The sequence below is a fragment of the Lepus europaeus genome, chromosome 14, assembly GCF_033115175.1.
Source record: "Lepus europaeus isolate LE1 chromosome 14, mLepTim1.pri, whole genome shotgun sequence".
NCBI lineage: Eukaryota > Metazoa > Chordata > Mammalia > Lagomorpha > Leporidae > Lepus > Lepus europaeus.
The window spans coordinates 79,115,990-79,120,563 of record NC_084840.1 but is presented as its reverse complement, the minus strand read 5'-3'; the positions used below and the strand labels follow the sequence as shown (position 1 = coordinate 79,120,563).

The 4,574-nt window shown below is 51.5% G+C and overlaps 1 pseudogene; it reads left to right on the top strand.

Annotated features, from left to right (window-relative positions):
• The first annotated feature begins 2,729 nt into the window (after window positions 1–2,729).
• On the top strand, window positions 2,730–4,261 carry LOC133773474 (nucleus accumbens-associated protein 1-like; annotated as a pseudogene).
• Window positions 4,262–4,574: the final 313 nt, after the last annotated feature.

Here is a 4,574-nt window from a genome sequence, read left to right as displayed (position 1 = left end):
TAGTTTTCATCATAGAGATCTTTAACATCCTTGGTTAAGTTTATTCCAAGGTATTTGATTGTTTTTGTAGCTATTGTGAATGGGATTGATCTTAGAAGTTCTTCCTCAGCTGTGGCATTGCCTGTGTATACAAAGGCTGTTGATTTTTGTGGATTGATTTTATATCCTGCTACTTTGCCAAACTCTTCGATGAGTTCCAATAGTCTCTTAGTAGAGTCCTTTGGGTCCCCTAAATAAAGAATCAAATCATCTGCAAAGAGGGAGAGTTTGAGTTCTTCCTTCCCAATTTGTATCCCTTTAATTTCTTTTTCTTGCCTAATAGCTCTGGCTAAAACTTCCAGAACTATGTTTGATAGGAGTGGTGAGAATGGGCATCCCTGTCTGGTACCAGATCTCAGTGAAAATGCTTTCAACTTTTCTCCATTCAATAGATGCTGGCCATGGGTTTTTCATAAATTGCTTTAATTGTATTAAGGATTGTTCTTTCTATATCCAATTTGCTTAGAGTTTTCATCATGAAAGGGTGTTGAATTTTATCGAATGCTTTCTCTGCATCTATTGAGATAATCATATTGTTTTTCTTCTGCAGTCTCTTAATGTGGTGTATCACATTGATTGATTTGCGAACACTGAACCATCCCTGCATACCAGGGATAAATCCCACTTGGTCTGGGTGGATGATTTTTCTGATGTGTTGTTGTATTCTATTGGCCAGAATTTTATTGAGAATTTTTGCATCTATGTTCATCAGGGATATTGGTCTATAATTTTCTTTCAATGCTGCATCTTTCTCTGGCTTAGGGATTAATGTGATGCTGGCTTCATAGAAAGAATTTGGGAGGATTCCATCTTTTTTGGTTGTTCTGAATAGTTTGAGAAGAAATGGAGTTAGTTCTTCTTTAAATGTCTGGTAGAATTCAGCAGTGAATCCATCTGGTCTTGGGCTTTTCTTTGTTGGGAGGGTCTTTATTACTGTTTCAATTTCTGTCTCAGTTATGGGTCTGTTTAGGTTTTGTATGTCTTCATGGTTCAATTTAGGTAGATTGCATGTGTCCAGGAATCCATCTATTTCTAACACATTTCCGTGTTTGCTGGCATACAAGTCCTTGTAGTAATTTCTGATGAATCTTTTTATTTCTGTGGTGTCTATTGTTACATTTCCTTTTTCATCTCTGATTTTATTGATTTGGGTCTTTTCTTTTTTTGGTTAGTTGAGCCAATGGTGTGTCCATTTTATTTATTTTTTCAAAAAACCAGCTCCTCGTTTGGCTGATTTTTTGTAATGTTTTTTTGGATTCAATCCTGTTGATTTCTTCTCTGATTTTAATTATTTCTCTTCTCCTACAAGATTTGGGTCTGGTTTGCTGCAGTTTTTCTATATCTTTGAGATGCGTTGAAAGCTCATTTATTTGGTGCCTTTCCAATTTCTTGATGTAGGCACCTATTGATATAAACTTTCCTCTCAACACTGCTTTTGCCGTATCCCATAAGTTTTTTTTTTTTTTTTTGACAGGCAGAGTGGACAGTGAGAGAGAGACAGAGAGAGAAAGTTCTTCCTTTTGCCGTTGGTTCACCCTCCAATGGCCGCCGCGGTAGCGCGCTGCGGCCAGCGCACCGCGCTGTTCCGATGGCAGGAGCCAGGTGCTTCTCCTGGTCTCCCATGGGGTGCAGGGCCCAAGGACTTGGGCCATCCTCCACTGCACTCCCTGGCCACAGCAGAGAGCTGGCCTGGAAGAGGGGCAACCGGGACAGGATCGGTGCCCCGACCGGGACTAGAACCCGGTGTGCCGGCGCCGCAAGGCAGAGGATTAGCCTGTTGAGCCACGGCGCCGGCCCATAAGTTTTGATATGTTGTGTTGTTATCCTCATTTACTTCCAGAAAATTTTTGATTTCTCTTTTGATTTCTTCTATGACCCATTGTTCATTCAGGAGCATGTTGTTCAGTCTCCATGTGTTTGCATACTCTCTAGGGATTCCTGAGTTGCTAATTTCCACCTTCATTCCGCTGTGGTCTGAGAAGCTGCATGGTATGATTGTAATTCTTTTGAATTTGCTGAGACTTGCCTTATGGCCTAGTATGTGGTCAATCCTAGAGAAGGTTCCATGTACTGCTGAGAAGAATGTAAAATCTTTAAATGTAGGATTGAAAGTTCTGTAGATATCTGTTAGGCCCATTTGGGCAATAGTGTCGATTAAATCTGCTGTTTCTTTGTTGATCTTCTGTCTGGTTGATCTGTCTATTTCTGAGAGTGGAGTATTGAAGTCCCCCAGTATTGTTGTATTGGAATCTAAGTCTCCCTTTAAGTGCCTTAACATATCTTTTAAATAAACTGGTGCCCTGTAATTAGGTGCATATACATTTATAATAGTTACATCTTCCTGTTGAATTGAACCCTTAATCATTATATAGTGCCCCTCTTTTTCACTCTTAACAGTTTTTGTGTTAAAGTTTATTTTGTCTGATATTAAGATAGCTACACCAGTTTTTTTTTGTTTCTGTTGGCATGGAATAACTTTTTCCAACCTTTCACTTTCATTGTTAAATTAAATTTAACAATGAGTGGCCCCCGCGGCCGCTGCTACTGCCTAGGCGGAGGCCGTGGGGGCCATGGAGGCGGAGACTGAGGCCCCAGCACAGGGGACGCACCCAGGGACCAGGCCAAGCCTCAGCCGCCACTGCGGAGCCCGCTGGGAGCCCCCGGAACGCGGCCACGGCGCAGCCGCCACCATGGCGCAGAGCCTCCAGGTGGAGATCCCCAACTTCGGCCACGGCATCTTGGAGTGCCTCAGCGAACAGCGGCTGCAGGGCCCGTCCTCTGAGGTGTCGGTGGTGGTCAGGGGTCAGCAGCTCCTACTCCCGGGACCTGTGCAACAGCAGCCAGAGCGCCGTGGTGGAGGCTGGTGGCTGTGTAGCCGCAGTCATTCCAGCAGACCCTGAGCTTCTGCTACACGGGCCGGCTGTCCAGAACATGGGGGACCAGTTCCTGCTCACCGACAGGGCGGGTTTCCTCTAGATCCAGGAGATCGTGGAGAAAGGCCCCAAGTTCTTCCTGAAGGTGAGCTCCCAGAGCGGGACTTGCAGGGCCTGCACGTCGAGGGGCGCCCTGTGACGCAGACTTCCGGCTGGCAGGGCTGCAGCTCGCCTGCCCCTCGTGTCGCAGGACGGAGCAGCAGGAGTCCGACTCTGCGCAGTGCAAGCCTGTAGCCAAGCGGCTGTGGGACGGTGCCCCCAAAGGAGGCCGGGGGGCTGCAGTGGCGGTAGCTGGAAGATGGCCACGTTCTCCGTGCTGGACCTGGCGGCCAACTGGCAGCCCCCGCAGCAGGCCCCCGTGGTGGTGGCCATGCAGCCCGTGCGGTGGCCCTGGCCGCAGTGGTGGGGCGGGGCAGCCGGCCAGCGGGGCAGTGGCGGCCACGGCAGGCGTGGGGAGCCAGCCCAGCACCTCGGAGCGCAGGAGGAGGACGCGTGGGAAGAAGGCTCGGATGAGCAGTGCCGGCAGATCTGCAACAGGTACACTGTGCACAGTGCGATGAACATGGGCCCGACAGCCAAGAAGTTTGAGGCCCTCCCAAAACCCGCAGTCGGATCTGGGTGCGGCAAGATTGGCATCGCTCCCGGCCAAGCTTACCGACCAGATCGGCACCCGCTGTCACCCCCAAGCTCCAGTACAATGGCGGCCCCTCCGAGAAGCTGGAGCTAATGGCAGGCGCCAAGGTGTACATCATGGGGGCACAGCTCAGGAACCTGGCACGAAGTCTTGCCGTGGCCACTCCTCGCCTCCTCCTTTGACCAGAATGCACTGGCCCACAGCTGTGGCACTGGCAAACTACTGGACAGCCCTGCCCTCTACGGCATCGAGTACCACTGCCGGAACTTCAAGGAGAGCGAGAGGAACGTCATCACGGCCGGCATGTATCCCAACGTGCGCCAGGTCATGCACCAGAGCTGGATGCCCAAGCTGAAGCTGCTCACCCCGAGGGCGACCTTACACTGCCTGCATCAGTGACTCGGGCAAGACAGAGCCGGAGGTGATGGGCGCAGAGCGCAGCTTCCAGCCAGCCAGCTATGGGGCCAGGCGGCCTCTAGGCCGAGGCCCTGCAGTAACCGCTCTTCCCCCCAACCCGGGGTGGGGGGGGCGTCACACTCCCCCACCCCACCTCTCTGTCCTGTCACACACACCTTGGTCAGGAGCTACTGTCTGTCCCTCCCCAGGCCCCGCAGGGGGAACTGAATGCTCCTGGGCTTCCCCTCCCCTGTCCTAGCCCCTTCCCCACTGGGAAGGGTGGGCAGGACCGGGCTGGGCAGGCAGGCGGGGCAGAGGCAGGCCCAGGTTTCCTTCTTCCACACACAGCTCCCCCTTCCCTCACCCCAAGCGTTGTGCCCCCCACCACTAGTCCGGGCACCAGACAGGGGCCTGCCTGGCAGAAGTCCTTCCTCAGCCTCCGCTGAGACTCGAGGGGGGCTCTCAGGACCCCTCCCCACCCCCACCCATCCCCTAGTGTTTCCAGGCCTCCAAAAGCGCCTTTCTTCCTACTCAGTCCCTGCGCCTGGGGGCTGGGGCAGGGAGGCCATGGG